General features: G+C 29.3%; 1 pseudogene; it reads right to left on the reverse strand.

The window, feature by feature from the left end:
* Nucleotides 1-5,045: 5,045 nt before the first annotated feature.
* LOC107001167 lies at nucleotides 5,046-9,599 on the reverse strand (annotated as a pseudogene).
* Nucleotides 9,600-14,419: the final 4,820 nt, after the last annotated feature.

Genomic DNA, 14,419 nt, shown 5'->3' on the forward strand with positions numbered 1-14,419 from the left:
AAAAAATAACATTACTACATCAATTGGGTTCATGTGATACAAAGAATGAACAACACAATAAGATTCACAAAATAAACGAATCAAAACCTAAATTGTTCAAAAACCAAATTCAATATCAACAAATACGAAAGGATCCTTTTAATGCGATGTTTCTAAATAAATTGAGATGTAGGGAGTGAGGACAAGCAATTCCAAAATTTTGAGAAGTCTGACATATCTGGAAAGAACAAAGTTTCTTGGCGAAAATCGATGGAAAGTTGGTGACGCTTGAAACCTAGCTTTTTTTATCGTTTTTAGAACTTTGCTCTAATTCCTCTAAGTGTTAAAGAACGTGAAAAGATGTTTTAAATACTATTAGAACCTTAATTAGGTGAAGAAAAATGTGTCTAGGCTTAGAAGGTATGGGAAAAGACCAAACTACCCCTCTAAATTGATTTAGGTGCATTAAAAGGAAGGCTTCACTAAAACAAACATATATTTTTATTCCAAGCTAGAAATTAGGCAAACTTGGAGGAATTGAAAAGAGGACTCAAAAAGGTTTAATTTGATAGGTCATGGGTCACCTAATTCTTTCTGTTCTAAGAGATATGACTGTTTCAAAAACTTTAAACAATTTGTTAGCTTGTACGAACCCCTCTTTAGCCCTTTTGAAGTCTCAAGTGTTACATAAATTGTCTCTTAAATGTCCAATGTATGTGCAAAAAGGAGTGAGGCTTCACGTACTTCTCTCCCTACTCCTTATAAAGGGTTCCATAATGTTCTTTAAAAAAATCAATCTGAAGCAGTATCACTAAAATATTTATAGGTTAACACTCAAAACGAATTGGGAATACTGTCTAATTTCTACAAAATGGCTCCTAAATGCAAAAAATATGTGCAAAATAAATGGTGAGGATTCACATACTTCTCCCCTAAATTCCTGCAGAGGATTCATGAAACTACAGGGATAGTTCCCCATATCCTTACAGATTCAGTAAGAACTTGGAAAAAATTACTTCAAAACTATATCATCCAGAAATTTATGGGATAACACGCATAAAGAATACAAAGAAAATCTTCTAATTCTAGTTGAGTGGCCCCTAAATGCTAAAATAAGTGTATTGGATCATAGGGAGGCTATACAAATTTTTACACAGATACTTACAAATGATTTTTTAAATATTTTGAAAAAAGTATCCAAAAGCCATATCTTCGAAAAATTCATGGGCTAACACATACCAAAAATCGAGAATATCACCTATTTTTTTGTAAGTGACCCCTAAATGCAAAAAAAATGGTATGGACCATGCTGAGAATATAGGAATTGTTTCTCAGGTCCTTACGAGTGGTCCTATGAGGGTAATGTAAAAAAAGTACACAAAAGACATCATACCAAAAAAATCAGGGGTTAATACACATGTAAAATTGAGAAAATACTAATTCTTGTAGAGATCATAAATGCTAAAAATAAGTGGTGTGGTCACGGCTAGGCTATAGCAATTGTTCCCCGGTTCCTTACTAATGTTCTGTAAAGGTTTTGGAAAAAAATGTTCTAGAACCATATCATCAAAAATATCAATGGGATAAACAAATACAGAAAATTGAGAAAATCACCTAATTTCTGTCAAGCAGCCTTTATATGCTAAAAAGTAGTGTGGATCATGGTGAGGCTATATTAATTGTTCCCTAGGTCCTTACAAACTGTTCTACAAAAGTTCTGGCAAAAAATGTCCAAAAGTCATATCACAAAAAAAATCATTGCACTAGCATACACGAAAAGCTGAGAAAATTGTTTAATGCCTTGACTGGCCCCTAAATGATAAAAAAAAAAAAAGTGGGACGGATCATGGTGAGACTATTAGAATTTTTTTCATATTGTTACAAATGGTTCCACAAAGGTTCTAGAAAAAAGTTCCTGAAAGCCTTATCATTAAACAAGCATGAGGTAAAACACACGAAAAACTGAACTCGACTAATTCTTGTTGATGAGCCCCTTCATGCTAAAAAATGTGGTGTGGATCATGGTGAGACTAAAGAAATTTTCTTCTGGTCCTTATGGATGGTTCTGCAAAAGAATCTGGAAAAAGAACTCCTAGAAGTCATTACACCTCATAGGGTTAACACACATGAAAAACTAAGAAAATTTCCTAATTCTTGTTGAGTGTCCCCTAAACTCTAAAAGAAGTGATGTGGATAAAGGTGAGACTGTAATGATTGCTTACGATATTCTTATATATGGTTCTAAAGGTTTTAGATAAAAATTCGTAGAAGCCTCAACACCAAAAAAATGCATATTGACTGGATGTTGCATGGATCATGGTGAGGGTAAAGAAATTATTCTCCATGTCCTTATGGACAGTTCTGTAAAAGGTTCTTAAAAAGAAGTTCACACAAGTCATATTACCAATAAATTCACGGGCTTAACACATATGAAAACTGAAATAATCATCTAGTTCATGTTGATTGACCCTTAAATGTTAAAAAAAGTGGTGTGAGTCATGGTGAGTCTATAAGAATTGTTTCTTATATCCTTAAGGATGGATCTACAAAGCTTATGAGAAAAAGTTCTCATAAGCCTTATCACTAAAAAATAAAAGCATGCTTATCATACATGAAAAACTGAGAAAATTGTCTAATTCATGTTGAGTGGTCACTTCATGCTAAAATATGGGGCGTGGATATGGTGAGCTAAAGAAATTATTCTTCAGGTCCTTATGCAGAGGTCCATAAAGGTTCTAGAAAAATAAAGTTCCTAGAATCCATATCACCAAAAAAATCCACCAGCTTAACACACATGAAAAACTGAGATAATTGTCTAATTCTTGTTGGGTGCCCCCTAAATATTAAAAAAAGTAGTGTGGATCATGGTGAGGCTATAAAATTGTTTCTCATATCCTTATAGATTATTCTATGAAGGTTCAAAAAAAAGTTTCTGAAAGCCTTTTCACCAAAAAAATTGCATGAGCTATCACACATGAGAAATTGAAAAAATCGTCTAATTCATGTTGAGTGACCCCTTCATGCTAAAAATATGTGGCAAAACTCAAGGGATGGTTCTGAAAAAAAAGCTCCTAGAAGTCATATTACCAAAAAAATCTATGAGCTTAACACACATGAAAAAGTGGGAAATCACCTAATTTCTGTTGAGAAACCCTAAATACTAAAAAAAAAAAAAAAAGTGGCACGATCATGGTGAGGCTATAAGAATTGTTTTTGATATCCTTACAGATGGTTTTATAAAGGTTGTAGAAAAATGTTTTTGAAATCCATTTCACCAAAAAATGCGTATGCTAACACACATGAAAAACTTAGAAAATCGTCTAATTCATGTTGAGTGGCCCTTTCATGCTATAATATATATTGTTGATAATGATGATATTAAAGGAATTGTTCTCCAAGTTCTTATGGATGGTTCATTAAGGTTCTGGAAAAAAAGTTATTCGAAGTCATATCAACAAAAAAAAAATCCCTACGTCCTAATTGATGGTCCTATAAAGGTTGTACAAAAAAAAGTAACTGGAAGTCATATAACCAAAAAATATATGGGCTAACACATACGTAAAACTAAGAAAAATCACTAAATTCCTTTTGAGTGGACCTTAAATGCTAAAAAAGTGGTAGGGATTATAGTAAGGCTATATAATTTGTTCCCCATGTCCTTACGGATGGTTCGAGAAAAATGTCCTGGAAACATATCTAACTAAAAGATCATGGGCTAACGCATACGGAAAAAAAATCGCCTAATTCAAATATATTATGTGGCCCTTAAATGCTAAAAAATGTAGTGTGGATCATGGTAAGCGCATAGGAATTATTCCTCGGGTCGTTACGCATGTTTTGCATAAGTTTTGTTAAAAAGTGTCCGGAAGTCATATCATCAAAAAAACATGAAAAATTATATAATTCATGTTGAGTGAAACCTAAATGCTAACAAACTAGTGTAGATCATAATGAGGCTATAGGAATTATTCATAAGGTTCTTATGGATGATTCTATAAAGATTTCAAATAAAAATTGTCAGAAGTCATATCACCAAGAAATCTATGAGCTAATAACACACACGAAATATAGAGAAAATCGTATTATTCATGTTGAGTGACCCCTAAATGCAAAAAAAAATTGGTGTGGGTAATGGTGAAGTTATAGAAATTGTTCCCAAGTTACTTATGGATGATTTTGTAAATGTTTGAAAAAGAACGCCTGGAGGCCTTATCACCAAAAAAATCAACAGGTTAACACACGAAAAATTGAAAAAATTGTTTAATTCCTGTTAATCGCCCCTTAATGCTGAAAGAAGATGTGTGGATCATGGTGAGACTATAGAAATCGTTCCTTAAGTCCTTACAGATGGTTTGTAATTTTTTTGGAAAAAACATGTCTGGAAGTATTATCACCAAAAAAAATGGACTAACACACACAAAAATGAGAAAATTTCCTAATTCTTGTTGCGTGCACCTAAATGCCTAAAAATGGTAAGGATTATTGTGAGACTATATGAATTGTTTCCGAGGTCTTTCTGGATGGTTCTCTAAAGATATTGGAAAAAAAGTGTCTGATATCCATATCACCAAAAATCCTTTGTATATTAAGCATAATGTTCAAAAAAACAGGGTTTAAATGAAGCTCACTGGTCCGTCTTCCTCCGCCCCCTGATTTCAACAACCAAAAAAAGGAGAGATAAGATTTTTATTTTCCTTTATTAATTGTTCTTTTGTTTATGAGTGAAAATATTCTCCACATTTAAGCAGGTTTCAAATGAACCTTCATGTAGAAATCAACCATCCAAAATGTTTTAATATCTACTAGCTACAAGTAAAGAGAATTTATTCACATTTTGTAGTCTAAGTTTTGACTTAATTACATAAAAAAGAAAAAACAATTCTTAGTAAGCAATTTATAGCTAAGGTGAAAAACAAGTAACTCAAAAACATCTAATCGAGTTTGCAAAAAACATACAAATGAAAGGTAATTAACAACATGCAACAAGAAGTTTTCTCCTGCAAAATTTTATTACTTGAGCAAAATGAGAAACTGAAATATTGTACATTCTTAATACACTAATTCAATTATGGGTGTGATCAAGAATAGTTCAAAACCATGACAAATTCTTGGGCAGAAGCTCCAACTTTTGCTAATTTTTTTCCAGACTTAGATGCGACATCTAACCACAATTTTGCTAGATGTTTGAGAAGCAAAGAAGGCTGAATTGGCATTCCTAGCATGTCAATCTCCACCTACAAGACAAATTATTACGATAGAAATTAATAATCATGTATCAAGCAGAAGCAGAAGGTAGATGATGAGTATTTAATTACCTCGTCTTCGCTCTGGAGACTCAATTTGTGTGCAACGTACTTCTTTATGTAGGAAGAGGACTTGTTCACGTCCCTATTTAACCAGAAAAGAAGTATAACATATTAATTGAAGTTAAGAGGTGTTTTGGAAAGTAAAAAGATGTATATAGTATTTGAAAGAAAATACAAATCGGGGGTTGGGGTGGGGATGGTTACACTTTCATTAAGCTCTCGCTATATGTGGTCCAGGGAAGGCCCAGTGTATTAGGGTTCATTATACACAATTTTATTCTGCATTTCTGAAGAGATTGTTTCCATAGCTCAAAACTTGTAATATCCTAATCAAATTGCAACAACTTTACTAGTAACGTCAAGGATTTCTTTCCTTTGAGAGATAATTCGAACAAAAATTAAAAAACTAAATTGCCTCTACCAAACTGATTTATGCATGCCACAGTGGCTACTACAATTTTAATAAAAATGAATGGGCAGCATTTCTTTTATAGTGGTGAGATATGTTCAAATTGTTATTAATATCTAAATGTAATTAAAGACTTACTTGATCTTTATGTAGTGGGAGGAAATTTGTGGCAAGGGTGAAAGACCTTTCCTGAAATAATCATATCTAGTCAAACAGTGTCATATAAATCGAAATAATACAGAGAAGAGTAATATATAAAATTGAAATTCATACAATTAAACTCACTGTTTATCACATGCAACCAAACTAAACCACATGGGATGGACTCTTTCATTCACTACTGTTGTACTACCACTGCTTCTACCTGTTGTTGTCTCAGTAATAACTCCAACTTGTGCTACATAAATATTTGTTCCACCACCACCAACACTGCCACCAACAGGAGAAAGAGGAAGAGGAGGAAGATTATTTATTTCTTTTTTCTTTCTTCCACGTCTTCCTTTTTTCACTTTATCAGTATTATTATTATTACTACTTATGACGCTTTTATAGCTTGAACAACATTTTGTTTGGTAACTTTGTGTTCCTTAACTTTTGGTGAAGGCATATACTCGTCGTCTTCTTCATCATCATCATTGTCGTCCTCATTTTCATAATCATCAAGAGTGATTCGTGGATTACTACTAATGAACTTTGGAGCTGACTCTTTGGAATTGTCTAAGGTATCTCCTTTTTTTACCAATTTGTTTAATGGATCCCATAAGTCATTCATCCCATCAAATGATTCAAAACTTTTATTTTTCTTTGAGATACCATTATTTTTTTAGGACTCAGCAGTATAACTAATACTCTCAACCTTCAACAATTGATCACAAGTGTTTAGTACAATTTCATTCACCAAGGACATTCAAAGTATTTAGAAAAAATTTAAACGAACAAGTCAAAGAATTCAACATATAGTATATATAAGTGCAATGTTTTGCTAAGAGTTGTCAATTTGACGTCCTTTGGATGAGGATAGATCTGCCTCATGGATCTTGGTCCAACGTTCAACAATTAGCTTAGAACTTATATACACCTAGGTTGAGAATGAGTGTGATCTACATATGTAGATAATTTGAATAAAAAATAATGCTATTAGTTTAACTCACATAATCCAATCAAGATTTGGCTTGGATTCCAATCAAGTTGATTACTTTCACCTAGCACATGTTGAACATTACCTAGTTGTTCAAACTCTTTAATGACTAGAGAAGAAATAACTACCTAATACTAACATATGATTGACCTATGGTAGTTAGAGTCTTGAAAAATGTCAATGAATGTGTGTTGAATTCTTTAAAAGTACAATATATTTTAGAAGAATCCAAGTCAAGTACGGTATTAAAAGTAACAACTTAGCGTATGACTAATTTGTACTTATTTTTATATGTTGAGTAGCTTTGCCTGAAAGAAGAGGAATGTTTGAACTTTCTGGTTGATCAGTTCCCTTTATCTGATTATGTCAATTATAATTGCATTTTTCATTTTAGTTTGTCCCAATAAAAATAATTATTTTTTCCATATAACAACTATTACAATCATGACTAAAGTCGATTTCAATTATACATGTTGTTTATAATGAGTATCATTGCTCGAATGAAGAGGAATGGTTGAACTTCCTGGATGCGCATCTCCATTATTGAAATCAACAACATTAGGATTGTTTTGTGAACTTCCTCTTCTTCTTCTTCCTCTTCCTCTTCCTCTCCCACTTCCCCTTCCGGTATTACTACTTGAAACACTGTCCTGATTCAAAACTTGATCATCAAAAATTATTGTAGTGTTTACTATGGAAGAAATCAATTTCTCCTTTCTCATTGAGCTGGTAGCAACAACAATAGGAGCAGGAGGAGGAGGAGATGGATCAATGAGCATTTCGGCACTATAATTGAGATCAATATCTTCTCGAGCTAACTTTTCGGGTTCGTCTTTTTTGGACTTTTCTATTAGTCCAAGATCAATTAATTCTCTTCTTTTATTTGAGAACATGTCTTTTATTCCTTGCATTTGGTAATCAAACCTGTAAAATTAAGCATTATAAGGTTATATCAATACTTAGTTTACACACGTACGCACACGCGCACACACATATGTAAAAGGGTACAGAGGATGAAGATAGAAACTATGAATTTGGATATAAAATATTTAAATTTTTAAAAATGAAATGCATATATATATATTTTAAAACTACACTAAAAAATACTCCATATCAATATAGCTAATGAATCATAATATGCTTTATGGGGAAAAAAATTGACTCCTCAAACAATAATACTTTAAACATATAATGTTGCAACAGGTGCCTATGGTCAACATAAGAAAATTATCAAAATACTTAATTTGACTAAGAACTTGGATACAGATCGTTCAAAATCTTAAAAGTAAAATTGTATATTTGCAAACTACATGAAAAATATTGCAAGTCAATCTAATGAATGATTCAAAATATTGAATTTTTATTATTTGGAAAAAATTATACAGAAAATATTATCTGACTCCCCAAATAGTAACACATCCACAATAAAATGAGACAATAGAAGTATATAACTTTCTCTGTTCCATTTTATGTAATACAATTTTCATGATTTTTCAAGAAAGCTTACTTATTGAAAGCTATCAAAAAAAAAATATGTAACTATAATTAACAATTCAAAATATTTCGAGCGGATAATTATATATACCTGATTTTCTGCAAGGGGGCAACACCTAAACTCATATTGCATTCTGGACAAATATTCCTTTTCTCTTTTGATATCTTCCTCGTTATGCATTTCTTGCGAACTGTTAAAAAATTAACATAAATTAATCAAATTTCATAAAAAAAAAACATAAAATAAAGAAATTTGACATGTAATGAATAAAGAATAAGAAGTGACAAGAAAAAAGATGTTTGAACTATATTTAAACAAATTAATCGTACAAGAAAGTTAATAAATAAATAAATTGTTTAATCAAGAAACATGATATGTACTAAGTTCATGTATAAAAGACCTAGATCACATAAACCTTGAAATGACACAAATTCTATCGGAAATCATTGGAAAGAACGATTAAAAAAATCAAGATCATTGATTCACTGAACAAATGATTTATCAATATCATTCAAATAAAAAATGAACCCCCAAAAAAGATGAAAGTAAAAATTCAAGATCCTCAAATGACAAGAACTAATAATTTATAAATCACTGATTTTTAATTTCATTTTTTTAACAAAAAACAACAGATATAACTAACTATATACACCAATTGTCTCACAAAATTGTGTTTGATGATATGCAGAGATATAATGTTGTTTGGATAACTCCGCCTCGATGAGAAGAAGAAAAAAACGGAAGCACCTACCCAAGAAAATACAAAATTCAAGATTATGAAATCACAAGTACAATGATTCATCAACATCATTCAAATAAAATGAACCCCAAAAAAATTATGTTTAAATTCATCTTTAAAAAAATATTGGAAAGAACGAAAAGAACAAATGGTTTATCAAAATCACTTAAATTAAAAATAAAAAATTCAAAAAAATTACAACAACACACACCATTACTCTCACAAAGTAGGGTTTAAGCCTACCGACCGCGGAGATAAAAATGTTTTCTAGATAACTCCGCTTCGATGATAATAACAAAAAACAATGAATAGAACATAACAATGAAAGTCTGAATATCAAGATCATGAAATCACAAGTTCAAAGAATTTATTAACGTCACCCAAATGAAAAGATAAACCCCCAAAAAAATTAAAATTTTCTTACATCTATGACAACATTCTTCAATAATTGTGACATCTTTGCATAGCTTTTTGCAAATTCCACATGTCAGAACACTCTTTAAACTAGCTAGATGTTTATCAAAATCACTCATCTTCCTTACACTGCAAAAAAAAATCAAATATATTTATTCCTTAATTATGAACTTATACATTCCAATTTTGCATATAAACCATATATTTAAAAAAATCATACAAAGAGAGAAAAAGAATTAAGTACCTTATTTTCTTTGATTCTTGATATAGGAAATAAAAACAAAGAAAGACAGATGGATATAAAGGAAAGGGGGAAGAGGCAGGTTTTGCCGTTTTGGGAAGAAGTAATAAAAATTTAAAGAAGCATGAATTATTAGGATTGTTATAATTTGGATAATTAATATGTGTGAAGAGGTTTTTGAATTACAAAAAGTAATGATATGGACAAAATTGTTTTGATATGTTCACTTTTATTTTTGGACATAAATTCGTATTTCATTCTTGTAAAATTTTAAATTATTTTCTAAATTTTATTGTTCTATATACCGATCAAATTTAATTAAAATTTGATCTATATCTGACCCAACTCAACTTATTTTCTTTTCATTTATCTCCCGAATTACAACATTGGATCCATCTATTTGATATATTTTATGCATGTAATTATTTTGTACGATTAATTTCATTATTACGTAATTTAATAAAGTAAAATATATTTTAATTAATTAAAAAAATTAAATAAAAAGAACTGTAAATTTTTACACATGACGTGCATAGATTGAATTAGTGTAGACATGTGCGGATAATTTTGCCTTGTCACTTCTACAACATAACCAATTATATCAAATAAATCTAAATTTACTTAACCCAAAATAATTTCTTAAATTATTTCGAATCGACAAAATTAGATATTTTTTTTACATTATTGAGTATGTCGGAAGGGTGGCTGCTCTAAATCATCCAAAAGATTTCAACTTGAGAAGAGATGGAATTAGCAAGTTTATTTTTTCAAGTAGGAATTTGATTGTGACTCATAGTGATGTCTAATTTATTTTATGTGCACATTAATTATTCAATAAGATGATACCATTCATATTTTTTTACCTTTCTATTTTTTTCTATAATTATTTAGTTTGAGGCAAAAATTTACGCATAGAACAAAGTGCTTTAATCAAAGGCTAAAAATTATATCATTTTTATTCTTTACTATTTATAAAATATTCTTTTAAATACTCTGTTGAATGCCTTGAATCGGATCCGTTACAGCAGAAAGAACGGAGGTCTCGCTGGCAAACCTTATTCTGTATTCTATGGCAAACCTTATTTTGTATTATGTTCTTGCTTCTTCATAATAAAACTGCTCCCCCTCTTCCCCGTGGACGTAGCCAATTTATTGGTGAACCACGTAAATCTGTTGTTTTGTTTTTCGCGTTTATATTTTTCTCGTATTATCTCGAATTCCGCATAACATACTCTTTTTTTTTAAATTCTTATACTACCTCAGAAGAGTTTAAGCTATGTTTCTCATATTTCAGTTAGAAGTTGGAAACTTGCAATTTAACAATTAAAGGTTAGTTTTGAAACTAAAACATTAAATGTCCTCGACGAAAGTGTATCGCCTGCAGAAATTCCGATTTGAATCGTTAGTGGTTAGAAATTCTCGATTGACTAGATGAATTTCCTAGTTCCATAGACTAATAATCATTTAGTGTTGTAGAATAACTAGCTCTCATCGTTCTCCCGACGATTTAGAGTTGTTTTTTCGACTCTTGTAATAGTGTTTGTACAGTCTGAGTAAAGATTAAGGGTTATATTAACCAATGGACCGACTAATTTAGATCCATTATGGGTATATTAGGATCGAAAGATATTTTTTTGAAAAACTCACTACACTTTGATCTCGGGATACATGAGGTCAAAAATTGGAGTAATTTATTCTACATGTGTTGTATCCAAGCAGATTCATATGTATCTGGGATACAAATGATATCAGGTACATGCAAATACATGTATCTAGTGTGATTCGCATATATCCGAAATATATGAGTAGCTCATCTCTCTCCCCATCTCGCATACCTTTCTCCATACTTTAGTGTATTCGATATCAAAAATATATGTATTACGATTTAACTATATCTTTTTTTAATCTATGATAGAAAACTATTAACTAATGGCAAGATACATAATTATTTGAAAGAACAGAAAGAATTAATAAATATGATACAGATGTATATCTAATTAGATGGTTTCCTATTCTCTTTAAGAACAAAATTAATGTCATATCGACTTTAAAAATCACAAAACTTGCACGTGAAATTTTAAAATTTGTAATCTAAATATCATTCTTCCTTAAATCAACATCAATGTTTTGATATTCCCTTTTTATATTAGTGATATTTATCGAAAAAATAGTGTTATCTCAACAATGAATGTCCATCATAATTTGAAAAATATTCTTTTGAAATTTTATTTTAATTTTACCTATTATTTAGTATATAAAAATATAGAGCTATAATGTTGTTTATACCGAAGGTATTTAGATCTTACATTTAATAAGATTTTGTGATGATTTACATCACTTTTATTTTTGGAAATGAACAGTTCTCATATTTCAGTAATATAGCCTGCACATGAAATTTCGAAGTTTTTTCTAAATATCATTACTTAGGTCAGTCTAAACTAAATAAATTTGATAGTAAATTTACAATACATGCAACAAAAAAAATTGATGGTAAGGGTATGACAATTCAATTCAGTTAACTATATTTTAAAAAATATAATGCACATCATGCACGAGGCGATAGCATGAGGTGCACGTTTACTTGTTAACTTTAGAAAAGTTTATGTGTATATGTATATATCTATCATGAGAAACTGACACAAAATGGAATATAATTAACTGTGCACCAACGAAGAATATATGTTTGTCATTGTGCTGGTACAAGCTACAGGAACCAACCACGAGATGGGGGTTCAAATCTAGCTAGAATACTATTTTATTGTTTTTATTTCTTAAGTTTATCTTAGATGTAATATTAATACACCAAAAATTTTCAAATTCTGAATTCGCCTATGATTGTGCAGACGTGATATTCTAGTTTTGCCAAGTTGATTAGGCAAACAGGTTTTTGATTTTTTAACTACGAATAATGAAAGGGTGGATCTTACTTTTTAATATATTTAAATTGATTTTGATTTTCTTAAATAACATTAGAAGATGGTTTTGATTTGAAAATAATGAACAAATTTCTTTTTTAATTAAAATAACTAAATAAGGATCAGTATTAAAATTTCTAAATCGGCATTCAATTAAAATTCTTTAAATTTATTTTTATATAGAGATAAACTCTAAATTATGTCATTGAATTTTGAAAAATAAGTTAATGATATGTTAATAATTGAAATGTCCATACATGAACAAAAGTAACTCAGCAATTTTATTTTTTTATCAATTTGAACTATTTCGAATGATCTATAGCTGTCACCACTACAATGTAATACAATAATATAAAGGCATAATATATATATATATATATATATATATATATTAAACTCTAAATTTAACTTCGAATTTTAACTTTTACTTTCAACTTTCATAATGCACAAATAGATATTTTAACTATCCAACTTTTAAATAAATAAAGGAAAAATTAAATAAGTGAAGTTCTTTTATTTAATAATTACCACTTTTAAGTATACTTCTAATTTATCATCATTTTTGTCAATTTTTAGTAATACTTACTTAAAACAATTTTAAAACAATTTTATACATATTTAATACATTTATAATATAACACTAATTCATAATGCAAGCTTCTGCTTAAAAAATTTCATAAAACTTACATATGTCATACAGATAAATCATAACTATTTTTAACACACATTTAATTTTTTTTCAACACTTATAATTTTTATGTAATACAAATGAATTATACGTAGTATTTTTAACATACATTCGGTAGTGATATATAACTAGAAAATTTCATAACAATTCATACATAAGGCCATGTGTTAATACTTAGTTAGAAGACAAAAGAAATGATCCAAATTCATGTAGTAAAGTAATTAACTTCTAAAAATACTAAAAAAAATTCTTTATAATAAGGCGTAACATTTTTGCAAGTCTTCATATTGTGATCTTGTTGTCCACAGTTTATGTTGAGTGTATTTCTTTTAAACATAATTACTTATTTTAAATATACTTTTTAATAAGTAAACTACATAAAATTTGTATCAATAGTTAAATCTTGAATTAAAAATATATTACACTCGTATTAAAATTGAATTAGAAGTGAATTAAACATGAACGCATAATGTAGCAAACAAAAGAGCACTATGCAATTTGTAAATTGAATAAAACTTGTATTAATAATGAATTAAACAAGTAATTCAATCATAACAAATCAACTAATAAACTGCAAAATGAATTAACTTGTATTAAAAGTGCAATACACAAATATTAAAGTTGAATTAGAAGAGGGTATTATGCATGGATAAAAAAATATAACTAATAAAACACCTGACAATGATCTATAAAGTGAATTAAGCTTATATCAATAATGAATTAAACGAGTAATCTAATAATAACATATAATAAACTACAAATGAATTAAATTTGCGTTAAAAGTGTATTACACAATATTAAAATTGAATTAGAAGAGAAAATTAACAATGAAAAACGTAACTAACGAAAGACAAGACAATAATTTATAGACTGAATTAAACTTGTATTATTCATGAATAAGTTATGTATTATAAGTGTCTGATAAATTACTTTGGTTTGTATCTCTAAGAACATGAGTGATGTTTGCAATATATATTGTGCATATGTTATAAATGTATTACAAGTTTTTACTTAAATTATTTTGATTTATATCACTATAAGGAGTGAAATTTATAATATGTATTATAAATTTATTATTCATGATTTTAATACAAT

The sequence above is a fragment of the Solanum pennellii genome, chromosome 1 (assembly GCF_001406875.1).
Source record: "Solanum pennellii chromosome 1, SPENNV200".
Lineage (NCBI taxonomy): Eukaryota > Viridiplantae > Streptophyta > Magnoliopsida > Solanales > Solanaceae > Solanum > Solanum pennellii.